General features: G+C 44.5%; 1 protein-coding gene across 1 annotated transcript in view; it reads left to right on the top strand.

Moving 5' to 3' along the window:
* The window catches only part of ATP2A3 (ATPase sarcoplasmic/endoplasmic reticulum Ca2+ transporting 3), a 166,536-nt gene that overhangs the window by 114,026 nt on the left and 38,670 nt on the right, over positions 1 to 13,840 (top strand). The gene's annotated exons all lie outside the window — the stretch shown is intronic.

The following is a 13,840-nucleotide window of genomic DNA, read 5'->3' as shown; positions in this document are numbered from 1 at the left end:
ATCAGGGGTGTCAAACTCAAGGCCCAGGACCCGGATCCAGCCCGTGGGGTGCTTAGATCTGACCTGCAGGGCCACCCTGGAAACAGCCCTTTTTCGCTGGCAGAGCTCTCGTGCCACCACAGGCACCTCTGACACGAGTGACGTATAGCTGGCCACCCCCACCCCGCCTCCTGAGGTCAAACACAACGCTGATGCGGCCCTTAATGAAATCGAGTTTGACACCCCTGCTCTAAATGGTGTAGAGAGTCAGCAGATTGCCCCCAACAACAATAGTTATTAGCAAGCTAATAGTGATTAGATTGGACAACCCATGAAGACAAGGACTTAATAAGCCACTTATTTTAATGTATTTTGTTTTTATTGATCCTGGGCATTAGATGGCAAGAGTAATGCTTGATTAAGATAGAGTTATGCGTAGTGTTTTTCTTCACATCTCCCCAAGGCTAGAATCTTAAATGAATATTGAAGATTTTGGGAGATGCAGGAGTGTCCATGAGGTATGATCAAAAATGTCAAGGAGATGGCCATGATGGTGCACATGAAAATAGATGCAGCTTCATCTCCACCTTCTCCATCTTTCTTTTTATCAGATTCTCCAGACATCCACGGGAAGATGTCTTCAGTGTTTTTGACTGCAAAATCCTGGGTATCCTATATAGCTGTGATGGCGAACCTATGGCATGCATGCCAGAGGTGGCACACAGAGCCCACTCTGCCGGCACACACATTGTTGCTCCAGGTCAGATCTCCATGGTGTTTCTTTCGTGAGCTTTTGTTTCCCTGCAAACGATGAAACAGAAGCTCATGAAAGAAAAAGATCTTACCTCTTGCTGCACTGACGGTGTTGGGATGCCCTGCCTCCCGCCGGCCAGCTGGTCTTCAGGTCTCTGCTGCGTATGTGTGCATGTCCACGCATGCGCACACCTGTTCACACTCATTTGCGCGTGCACCTTTCAGTTTGCGCATGCGTGCACACGTAGTTTGGGCACTCAGTGACTTAAAGGTTCACCATCACTGCTATATAGGTTGACCTCAGAGATTTTTCTTCATGTGAAACTACACCTTCCTTTTTAATGTAAGACTCTACACCCTTGGATTTAAATAATTAAAAAAACTATTTAATGGCCAAACGTGTAGGTTGCCTTCCAGGGTGTGCTCTGCCTTTTATCTCAGTTTGATCAATCAATTTAATTCTTCTTTTTCCCAGCTTAGCTGCTGCAGGAATGTGTAGGTTGTGATTCATCTTCCCCCTCCTGCTTCTTCTCTGATTTTATAGGCAGGGCTATTTTTATTTAGCGTTGTTTTGTCAAGGAGACAATCTAAAGGTATGTTGAGAGAAACCACATGGTACCACATCTCTAGACATACCAACTTTAAGAGTCAAGGGAAGAACTTCATTTTTTCAGTTTCTACCTATTGGGAACTCCTTGTCTCCTGTCTTTGGCAAATGCAAAATGCTTTCTTTACATTCTGTCTGTGCAAGATGTTGGAGATGGTCATCTATCAATCTTCTTGGATTGACACTTGGAATACTGCATTCAGTTTTGGTCGCCACGATGTAAAAAAGATGTGGAGACTCTAGAAAGAGTGCAGAGAAGAGCAACAGAGATGTTTAGGGACTGGAGGCTAAAACATATGAAGAACAGTTGCAGAAACTGGGTATGTCTAGTTTAAGGAAAAGAAGGATTAGGGGAGACATGATAGCAGTGTTCCAATATCTCAGGGGTTGCCACAAAAAAGAGGGAGTCAAACTATTCTCCCAAACACCTGAGAGTAGAACAAGAAGCAATGGGTGAAGACTAATCAAGGAGAGAAGCAACTTAGAACAGGAGAAAATTCCTGACAGTTAGAACAATTAATCAGTGGAACAACTTGCCTCCAGAAGTTGTGAATGCCCCAATACTGAAAGTTTTTAAGAAGATGTTGTATAACCATTTGTCTGAAGTGGTGTAGGGTTTTCTGCCTAGGCAGGAGGTTGGGCTAGAAGACCTCCAAGGTCCCTTCCAACTCTGTTATTCTATGTTTTCTGCTCTATCTTCTAAGTGTCTCCAACAGGGATGAATATCCTGAACCCCTGAAAAGCCCTTTGGTACCCCAATTGGTTGAGAATACCAGCTCATCTGCTGTGCTGCCCTTCCCTGTCAGCCTAATTCCTTGACCCATCTGACATAAAGGAATGTGAGCGAAAACAACAGCTGAAAAGGTCTTCACCCCTGTTCTATTATAGCATACTTCATTCCTTTCCCTTAAAAAAAATTAAACTTTCCCAAACCCGCTTTTCACAGCACAGCCCTCCTTAGGAATTTCACAGAGATTCTGGTAAAAGTCAGATGAATAATTTACCAGGCACAGCTTCCTAATTAATGAGCAGAAATAAAAACTAAAAAAAAAAAGACTTCAAGAAATCTGTATCTACCTATGGGAGTCAGACATGTTTAAGAAGTCGCCCACATCCTTTTGAAATCAGTGAACATTGCCTTGTTGAAAGAATTTCTAGATGTCAAAAAAAGAAAGAAAGAAATCCTGTTTCACTGAATAGTACAGTGCATACTAAATGGTGAGCTTGCTTGAGAATCAGGCCTCTAAAATTGATCTTAAAATTAGAGCAAAGTTACAGTTAGAATCTATGATAATTTAAACCATTTTTCCTAGTATATATTGGAATTAAAACAGGGCCTGATATTTGATTTTATGATTTTGAAAAGGGCATCAATAGCTACCAGTCTAAAAGTAAATGCTTGCTTTAAAAATCCTCACCCATCATATTCCTGCCTAACAACCTGTTCTTCTGTTGACCAGCTTGTACTTCTGAGTTTCTTTTGAATGCCAAGTTCCTGCTTCCTGCTCCACCTAAACCTTTATTTGTTTAAGAAAGATGTTTTCACTTCTTCTTTTTTTAAAAAAATGGAAACTTACCTTAAATGTTTAAATATTATATTTATAAAATCGGCATTCTGCCCTGAAAAGCAGGTTTTTCCAAGGCAGCTCGTAACAAGCTAAAATCATCAAATAAAACGAAGGCTCTTTACTTATACACAGTCATTAGAAATGTAGCACTAAAATTGTGAAGCAATAAAATCTAGCATGCTGCAAAGAAAAACATTAGCTTCCAACATCATCTGCATTTCCAAGAAAGCTTCTGGGTCTAAATAGTCCCCCAAACTATTTTCGGATATCAAAATAATGGACAGCTGTTATCTGGGGCTTTTTTTTTTGGAAAAGTTCACACCTGTCTGGGGAAAAATGGGTCAGTAGGGCACATCCTTGGGGAAAAGTGCTAGACGTATGATAAAGTGAGGCTTTATAACTAGATGCATTCTTCATTATTACAGGTAGTTCTTGACTTGAGCCCAGAATTAGAGTTGTAAGTCGTGGCAGTTGTTAAGCGGATGGCCATATGATCAGTGGTGAAACTTTTTTACTACCGGTTCTGTGAGCGTGGCTTGGTGGGTGTGGCTTGGTGACTGTGGCAGGGGAAGAATACTGCAAAATCTCCATTCCATTCTCACTCCAGGGGAAGGATACTGCAAAATCCCCATTCCCATCCCACTCCACGGGAAGGATACTGCAAAATCTCCATTCCCTTCCCACTCTAGGGGAAGGATACTGCAAAATCTCCCTTCCCTTCCCACTGCAGGGGAAGAATACTGCAAAATCTCCATTCCCTCCCCACTCCAGGGGAAGGATACTGCAAAATCTCCATTCCCTTCCCACTCTAGGGGAAGGATACTGCAAAATCTCCATTCCTTTCCCACTGCAGGGGAAGGATACTGCAAAATCTCCATTCCCTTCCCCCTCCAGGGGAAGGATACTACAGCCTCCCCCAGCCCTCCAGACATCCAAAAATAAGCTGGCCAGCGAGGGCTGCTGTGCCAGAAAATATGGCTCCATGTGACACTTGTGGCATGCGTGCCATAGGTTCACCATCACGGTCCTAGCATAACTCATGTTATGTGAGTGCAAATAAATCATTCTCAATTTCCAAATGCAGCACTCTCATAGCAATAGCAATAGCAGTAGACTTATATACCGCTTCATAGGGCTTTCAGCCCTCTCTAAGCGGTTTACAGAGAGTCAGCATATTGCCCCCAACAATCTGGGTCCTCATTTTACCCACCTCGGAAGGATGGAAGGCTGAGTCAACCCTGAGCCGGTGAGATTTGAACCGCTGAACTGCTGATCTAGCAGTAGCCTGCAGTGCTGCATTTAACCACTGCGCCACCTCGGCTCTGCAGCACTCTCATGAGATCAAAAGGGAATCTAAACTTCCACTAACGGTTCTCCAGAACTGGTCAGAATCTGCTGAATACCAGCTCTGCTCTGGGGTCAGTAAAATGAGGAAGGGACCCAGATTTGCTGACTATAAACTGCTTGGAGGGTGCTGTAAAGCATTATAAAGCAGAATATAAGACTAAGTGCTATTGTTATATGGCAGTGTTTGGAGGAAGACTGGTCTAAATTCTTGGTGGAATTAGAACTGGTATTGGTTTTGGGCACTGTTTTTCAACCTTGGCAACTAAAAAATGGACTTGAACCTGATGGACCTAGAATTCCCCAGCCAGCATGCTTTCCATTTTTGCTCAGGAGAATTGGAAAAGCTGTATTTTTATAGCTATGTCCCTCACCCTGGGTTGGGTGCCACGTTCTTAGCCAATGTTTCTAGCCATTGTTTGTGTTTCTGACTGTGTGACTGACTTAATCTTCCTCCTCCTTATCTTTTAATCTCTTCTGGGGAAAAAGGAGGATAAGGGAGCTTTTGTGTCTAGGTGCCTCCTGGCGGCCTTTTCTGTTAAGCAAATTGTTTTTATCTTTCTATTTGAATCCTCAGCTAATTAGCAAGATGTTTGCCATATTTCTCTGAAAAGGTGGTGATGCTGAATTGAAGTCAGTTCAACCCCCCAAAAAATAAAAATCAGAAAAAGAAGTATAGACATGGACAAGAATCTTTCCTACTTACTTGCTTTTATACTTCCCTACTTCATTTAACCTGCAGCCAATGCCAGTAAAATTCCTCTCCCCATAATAAATGAGTACATTTGGCACACTTATACAAGTGTGTGGATACATACTCGCACACAGACACACAGACACACACGTATTTCTCCAAGAAGTTACACTAAAAATAAACCCTAAAGTAGAAAGAATGTATACTAATTGAATTAATGACTCTCAATTAAAATCAATTGCTTGTAAAATAAGCTACCCACTGACAAAATTAATACATCCTTATCTGTTCGTACTAATTATACTCTTTCATGCCCACGGAAAAATACATGGCAAAGAAGGGGAAGGGACGGTATGAACTGTGGGGAGACAGGATAGCTGTCTTCCAATACTTGAAGAGCTGTCACAGGGAAGAGAAGGTTGTTCTCCATAGCACTTAAAGGCAGGACAAGAAGCAATGGGTGGAAGATCCTCAGAGGGAGATTCAACTTGGAAATAAGGAGGAATTTCCTGATAAGAGAGAACTCTTTATTTATTTATTAAACTTCTGTGCTTCCCATCTCGCCAAGGCGACTCTAGGCTGCTTACAATCATTCAATAAAAATACCATATACAACATTAAAATGATAAATAAAGACTGTAAATTTAAAATTCAGTTAAAATTCAATTCACCAAGATGGAGAGGAGGAGATACACGGGCAATACTGCACTTTAACCACTGCACCATTAACCCTCATTAATCATCTCCAAGATGCTACTCCCCATTGGGGCCCCAGATCAGTTGACAGAGTCCTTCAAGAAGGCCAAAATTGTGGATGCAGATCAGAGGTGGGTTGCTCCCGGTTCGGCCCGGTTTGGCCGAACTGGTAGTGGAATTCAGGCCTGGGTCTCAGAACCGACAGCGACCCAGGCTTGCCATGCCCCTGAAACCGGTTCCCACTCTGCTGCTGAGGCGCCACCATTTTGTTTTTTAGTGACTGCGCATGTGCAGTTCACGATAAATTGTTCTGCGCATGCACGAAGAACAATTTACATTGAACAGTCTACGGCAGGAGTAGTCAACCTTTTTATACCTACCACCCACTTTTGTATCTCTTTAGTAGTAACATTTTCTAACCGCCCACCGGTTCCACAGTAATGGTGATTTATAAAGTAGGGAAGTCAATTAAATTAAAAAAAAAAGGAAAGTGCTTCAGTATCGGACAAAACCCCTACCGGCCACCATGAAATCTGGAACGCCCACAAGTGGGCGGTAGGGACCAGGTTGACTACCACTGGTCTACGCGCATGCAGTGTGCATCTGACATGCACACATTGTGCGTGGGTTGCGAACCGGTAGTAAAACCGGCAGCAACCCACCCCCGACGCATATGTCACCTGTGCGGAGGGGAGGGCATGATGTTCCAGAGAGGGGGTGCCATGGCAGAAAAGTGTCTTCTCCTGGACCTTGCCAGGAGAAATTCCTTGACTGACGGGGGTCTGCAACATACCTCTTTTTAAGGCATGGGTGGGGTACATGGGGGAGGGCAGTCTTTTCTATGAAGATGGTTAAATAAAACAGAGTTTCTGCCTGTGTTAAGCAAGTTTGTTTGGGTCACCCTTATTCAGAGAACCTTTGGTGATATAATGAAAGCAACTTTAGGTAAAACTGCAATTTCTGGCTGTCTTAAAGTTGCATGAACGATCATCTCTGGAGAAGTAGGTAGTTTGGTCTTTGGCCAGTAGAGCTTTGGAGCAGGTGCAACGTGTACCCATACACCTTTTCAGATAAATGGGCCCTTGTGTGCATACAAAAGCTGCATGCGGATGGCTAGGCTCCAAATCTCTTTTAAAAGGGCTCTTGGAATCAAATACTTTCCTATCCGGTTTGGGGATTAGCCGTCTGCTATTTCCGCCACTCTGTTTACCTGCTGATGAAAAGTGGGAACGAAAACCACAGGCAAAAGGGTGCAGACAGGAGAACATGATCAGATCTCTCCATGGTGAACCCTCAGCGTCATCCTCGCTTGTTGATAGAAGAAATAGCGTGCCAAGCCTGGTTGCTATAGGATACCAAACTCCTTTCCATACGGCGTAGGCCGAACCCTGAACTGGGGTTGACTTTAACACGCCCAGACTGGTGCAGGAGTAACCACAGCCAAGAAAACACAGAGAGGGCTACGGGGGTCAGGAAAGGAGATGGGTTTTGCAGAAGTGAGAAAGTGAAAAAATAATTATTATTCCAAAACTGTGTGGCGTAAGTTGGAATAAGATACATTAAGAAAGAAAGAAGCACGTGCCTATAAATAATGCCGCTGGGTGAGCAGAGTAAATATACCAAAAAAAATATGTAAATTTCTAAAGTCACCCAGTGCCCGGTGTTTGTTTTAAATTATGGAAAATTCTTTTGTGACATTCCTGTTTATTTATAACTGATATGCTCAGCTGTAGCCAGCCAGCCTCACCTGCCTGAGATCATGCAAGTCCTCAGCCTTGCCATTTACTCCAAAAAACCCACAGCATTTGAACATTTGTGGCAACCCTGTTAAAAGCCACACGGACTGGCACAATGAGTTCAGGAACAAATCAACAGGGATGAATGTGCAACATTCAAAAACAGGAACCTTTTAAAATACCTAAGACAGTGTTTCTCAACCTTAGCAACTTGAAGATGTCCGGACTTCAACTCCCAGAATTCCCCAGCCAGCGAATGCTGGCTGGGGAATTCTGGGAGTTGAAGTCCGGACATCTTCAAGTTGCCAAGGTTGAGAAACACTGACCTAAGAGAACCAGCTGTCTTTAGCCTGGACACCAGATGAGCATTTAAGCAGAAGGGAGCCCATTTCTGCAAAGCTAAAGAAACCAGAACATGGTCATAGCATCAATTCATTCAGGAACCAGAGCAGATAACAGATAACAGATTAGTTATCTGTTGGAAGGGATCTTGTAGGTCATCTAGTTCAACCCCCCCCATCCCACCCTAGCAAGAGACCCTACACCATTTCTGACAAATGGCAGTCCTATCTCTTCTTGAAAGCCTCCAGTGATGAAGCTCTCACAACTTCCGAAGGCAACTTCTGTTCCATTGGTTGATTGTTCTCACTGTCAGAAAGTTCCTCCTTGAATCTCTCCTTGTTCAGTTTCCATTCATTATTCCTTGTCTGGCCTTCAGGTGCTTTGGAGAATAGCTTGACCCCTTCCTCTCTGTGGCGGCCCCTCAAATATTGGAACACTCATGTCTCCCCTGGTCCTTCTCTTCACTAGACTAGCCATGCCCAGTTTCTGTAACCGTTCTACACATGTTTTAGTCTCCAGTCCCCTAATCATCCTGGTTGCTCTTCTCTGCACATTTTCTAGAATCATCTTTTTTATAGTGTGGTGACCAAAGCTGGATGCAGTACTCCAGGTGTGGCCTTAAATGTCTTTGTATCTCACACCCCTTGTAGATTTGATTCCCATTACTTCCGAGCGGGATAAATATATACAGGTAGTTCTTGACTTATGACTTGCTTAGGGATCATTTGAAGTTATGACAAGCCCGGAAAAAAGTACTTACAACCTGGATTCAAAAGTCTGACTCGCTGACTCCTCGTTGCAGTCACATTTTGGGGCACTTGGCATTTGGCCGACATTTATGGCTGTTTGCAAATGTAACTGCCGGTAACTGGTTTTACTTCCAGCTTCCAGCAAAAACAAAAAACAAATCCACCCCATAGAAAACAATGGATTTATTTATTTATTTGTTTATTTGTTTGTTTGTCTTGTATGCCGCCCACTCCCGGAGGACTCCGGGCGGCTCACAAAAGACAAGGGAAAGGGGAAAACGAGACAAAGACAACATATTAAAAACAAAACCAACATTCACAATTTCCATGGAGGTAGATGTTTCTCAGACCCCCCCAGCCTGCTGGAACAGCCAGGACTTGGTGGCTTTGCGGAAGGCCGGGAGGGTAGTAAGGGTCCGGATCTCGACAGGGAGCTCGTTCCAGAGGGCCGGAGCTGCAACAGAGAAGGCTCTCCCCCGGGGAGTCGCCAGCCGACATTGGCTGGCAGATGGAATCCGGAGGAGGCCTAACCTGTGAGATCTAATTGGTCTGAGAGAGGTAATCAGAGGAGGCGGTCTCTCAGGTATCCAGGTCCGATGCCATGTAGGGCTTTATAGGTAGCGACCAGCACCTTGAAGCGGATTCGGAGACTAATAGGTAGCCAGTGCAGCTCGCGGAGGATAGGTGTAACGTGGGTGTACCTTGGTGCACCCACAATCACTCGGGCGGCTGCATTCTGGACTAATTCTTTGCCTAACTACCACAGTATTCACGTTACAAATGGGCATTCACTTAATGACCACTGCAACAAAAGGTTGTAAAATTAGGTGTAGTGCAGTGGTAAACCACCGAGCAACCATCATGACTTACAACCATAATTGCGGGGTCAATTACAGTTGTAAGTCAAGGGCTACCTGTTTAATATGATTTTCTTTTAATTCAGGAACAGATCTACTTTGGCAAGCTAAAGCTTCATCTCATTTGGTTAGAAGCTACTATTTTGAGATAGGGAACCTCCACTTAGTTTGCAAGTGAATGGTATACAATCCTCTGAACCCGCTATTAAAGGCCAGGATGTTGAGGAGAACCAATAAGGGAGATCAGGAGTGGATCTCTCTGCAGGTAGATAAGATACAATTTCCAGCAACCCCCAGTCGTAGGTCACAGGTGAAATAGGCTGGGACCATTAATTAAGCAATATCAGGTAGGATGTAGGAGATTTTAGAGCAGGAGTTGGGGCCTTCTATGGATTGCCTTGTGTTTCTTTTTTTTCTCTTACGTGTTTTTTAAAATTGCATTGCTGGTTTTTGTTTTTAGCAACTAAGCACCACGGTGCTTTTCCCCTTTCATCATATTCCCTTCACTGCTTTCTCATTGTTTGGAAAGTTAGCCAGATTTCAGCAACAGCCCATTTTCAGTAAACAAAATCTCCATGAGGATCCCAAAAATTTGTGGGATAGGACATGCAGGATGTGCTCTACAAAAATATAAAGTTGTTAAAAATGTGCTTTCAGCTGATGAACTGTCCAGGTCATTGTATTCTCTTCTGGGCAAGATCAACAGAAGTCCAAACTTGCAATTGAAGGATCTTCAGGTCCTGGAAAGACCTGGTAGCCGAACATTTAACCAAAAGCTGTTTCCTTTCCTTTTCAACATCTCAGTTCTGTCTCTGTTTTCTGAGGCAGAAAGTGATTTACTGCTCATCCTCACACTTATGACCATTGCAGCATTCTCATAATCATCTGATCAGACTTTGGCAGTGGTGGGATTCAAATAATTTAACAACCAGTTCTCTGCCCTAATGACCGGCTGGGTGGGCATGGCTACGGTGGACGTGGTCAGGGGGTGTGACAGGAAGCACTTAGCCTCCTGCAGCCCCCTGGGAGCAAAAAAGGCCCGGGGGGGGGAGCACGCTGCACTTCCTCATGCTCTGTTTTTGCCTAGTAGTCTTCCCTGCAGCCTCCTGGGAGCAAAAACGGGCTTGGGGGGGAGCGCCGTATCCCCCCTGCACCCCATTTTGGACCTAGTAGGCCTCCATGCACTAATGTGGGAGCCAAAACAGGGTGCATGGGGACTCCTGGAAGGGGCGGGGCAGGAAGGGGCATGGCCAGCCAGCAATTTAACAAGCTGTTCGCCTGAACCAGACCAAACCAGTTGAATACCACCACTGGACTTTGGGCACTTGGCAACCAGCATGTATTTACAACAGTTGCAATGTCCTGGGGCCATATGATCTCTATTCATGACCTTTCCAGTCAGCTTCTGACAAGCAAAGTCATTTAATGACCTCGTGATTCATTTAATAACTGCAGCGATGTGCTCAACTGTGGCAGTAAAAGTTGTAAAATCAAGCACAACTCAATAACTGCTTTGATTAGCAGTGGAAATTCTGATCCCAATTGTGGTTGTAAATTGTGATTGTTCGCCATCACTATAACAGTGATGGTGAACTTTTTTCGCCTCAGGTGCCAAAAGCACACACTATCATGTGTGCATGCCCACCCCCATGATTTAATGCCCCCCACGCCATGCCCCATGTGCATGTGACTCCCCTCCTGCTGCCCCGCGCATGCATGCATGGTTTTCTTGGAGCCCGGGAGGGTGAAAACGACCCCCTCCGGAGGCCAAAAATGGCCCATTTTCCAACTTCTGGTGGGCCGGATAGGTCCATTTTTCACCCTCCTCAGGCTCCAGAGGCTTTCTAGGAGCTTGGGGAGGGCGAAAAACGGCCCAACACCCAAACCGGAAGTTCAGGAACAGACTTTCGGGTTGCCCGTTGGGCCATTTTTCTCCCTGCGAAGGCTTCAGGAGGCTTCGGTTCAGGGAAGCCTCCGGAGGGTGAAAAATGACTGAAAATCAAGGCTGAAAATCAGCTGGCCGGCGCATGCATGCATACTGGAGCTGATAGGGCAACGCCTCATGTGTCCTTGGAAATGGCTCTGCGTACCACCTTTGGCACACATGCCATAGGTTTGCCATCAAGGATCTATAATCAGCAGATTTTGCATTTCTCCCAACACTGCATCTCAACACTGGACACTGCCCAGTGGACATCATGTCAACTCATGAATTTAAGATGTTGTATTGGGAGGTTGCAAACATTTTAGAAGATGATTTTAGAGCCGAGGTGGCGCAGTGGTTAAATGCAGCACTGCAGGCTACTTCAGCTGACAACAGTTCTGCAGTTCGGCTGTTCAAATCTCACCGGTTCAGGGTTGACTCAGCCTTCCATCCTTCCAAGGTGGGTGAAATGAGGACCCGGATTGTTGTTGGGGGCAATATGCTGACTCTGTAAACCGCTTAGAGATGGCTGAAAGCCCTATGAAGCGGTATATAAGTCTAACTCCTATTGCTATAGTCTAACTGCTAGTTACATTGTTGAACAGCAGAAATTGTTATCGCGGGTACAGTAGCAAAAGCCTTAAATCAGAGCAGGCCGGGAGAGAAAAATAAAAGAGCAGTTCTTTCCTAATTACTCAAGAAGTTGAGAAACGTGGGAACTCAAACAGTGAACATTCCCATGTGCTGGGGATTGCTTAAGACTCTTGATAAAAGCAGAATAAAGTTTGACATGAACAGGAGTCAGATTGCATTTCGTTGCAATGACATCATCTCTTTTTGCTCCCTTGGTGCAATGTGGGAGCAGGCTGAGCCTTTATTTCCACCCACCTGCTGATTATCCCCTGATTACCTACCCTTGGGTCTCATCTCTCAGTACAGCAAGTTGAGTTTTAAAGGGCACAGAGGGGGCAGTTCTAAGCCTAGGCAATCTAGACAGTCACCTAGGTACCAATTTCAAGGGGTGCCAAAATGTAAAAGACTTACGAAATATGCCATATAGGTCTGTAATTGTGTGGGGGAAGACTGGGCCCAGAGTTATTGCCTTGGGAACAGTAGGTTAAGAAACAGCATAGTTTACAGCTGGATAGTGGGCAGGGCAAGGGATCCAGAAGTGGCCACCCTAATTTCTTGATGTATAAAGGAAATTAGAGAAGCGTGGTGGTGGTGAAGGTGCTCACCTCCCACTCAGAAGGTTGGGATTCAATCCTAGGTAGCGACAGATGTTTCAAGAAACATTTGAGAGAAAATGTCTGCTGCAAACTCCACCTAGGCACCAGGAAGGGCATCCGGCCAGTAAATGCCCAGCTCTATCTAATCACCCCAACTGTACCCCGAATTAAGAGATTACAATGTTATAAAAAGAAAAAAAAGTATGTTAGAGGGAGATTTACACTTTTGAACTTGGAAGATTGATGTCAGCCTTACCAAGTGGATCGGACAGGAAATGCAATCAGATTACTAATTCTACATTATTGTTAGATTATATTAACACAGTCTTTGTTACAGGTAGTCCCCAATTTACAACCAGAGTTGAGACTGAATTTTTTTATCATAAAAGTCATTGTCATAAATTCAGTCAAATCTGATTTTACAACAATTTTTACACAATCATTATGCAAATTCAGGTTCCCCAATGGTCATTTTTTGCTGAAAATTGGCAAAAAACCTCAGATCATGATTATGTAACCGTAAGACACGTAACAGGTTGTAAATGCAAGTGAGTTGCCAAGTGCCCCAGTTGTGATCACATGACGACAGAGGTAATACAACAGTCATAAGTGTGGGCACAGTCACTTCTTCCAAGACCGTCGTAACTTTGAACCATTGTTAAATGAGCAGTTGTTAATTGAGGACTGCTTGTACTATGCCAGAGAAGGTGGAGTGAGGGCTGCAAATTTGAACATCATTCATGTAGGTAGTGATTGTATCTCAAATGAGACCTCTTTGTCAAAATTGTCTCCTTTTTCAATAACAAAACAATGTACCAATGCTTTAAAACTACTTGTGACTTGTAACTAGCCCTTTGTTGTGGCCCGCCAGTGGCCAGCGGAGCCAGCAGCAGATTCAGACAGTGAGGATGTTGGGGAGGAACATGAGCCAATCCTAGAGTCTGGGGAAGGCTCTGAGGAGGGCTCTGTGTCCAAGGCAGAGAGGGGGCCAGAGCTGTATGTCAGTTATCAGCTGCCTTCAGAGTCGGAGATCAGTGGGACAGAAGAACAACTGGAGCCTAGTCCCAGTGTGCGCATGCGCAGAGTTGTCAGATGAAGGGAACAGCTAAAGAACAGGGGTTGGGAATAAGGCCACAGGTGGATGATGAATGCCCCCTCCCTGAGGAAATAAAAGAGGAGCAAAAGGGGAGCGGAGTTTGCAGGAAACAATTAGTTCGCTTAATTGGTTCGTGAGTCTCCGAGACTCCTTGCCAAGTTTTGCAGATATCAGCCTGGCAGCTCTCCAAGCCAGATAAGGTCTGTGACTTTAAATCCTCCCTTGAAAGACTTTGTTGGATGTGAGTGAGAAGAATTCACAGTAAA

The sequence above is a fragment of the Thamnophis sirtalis genome, unplaced genomic scaffold (genome assembly GCF_051295495.1).
Source record: "Thamnophis sirtalis isolate CommonGarterSnake01/CBP01778 unplaced genomic scaffold, rThaSir2_p1.2 scaffold_6, whole genome shotgun sequence".
Taxonomy (NCBI): domain Eukaryota; kingdom Metazoa; phylum Chordata; class Lepidosauria; order Squamata; family Natricidae; genus Thamnophis; species Thamnophis sirtalis.
The sequence above is the reverse complement of the archived record's forward strand: the minus strand, read 5'-3'. Positions and strand labels throughout refer to the sequence as shown.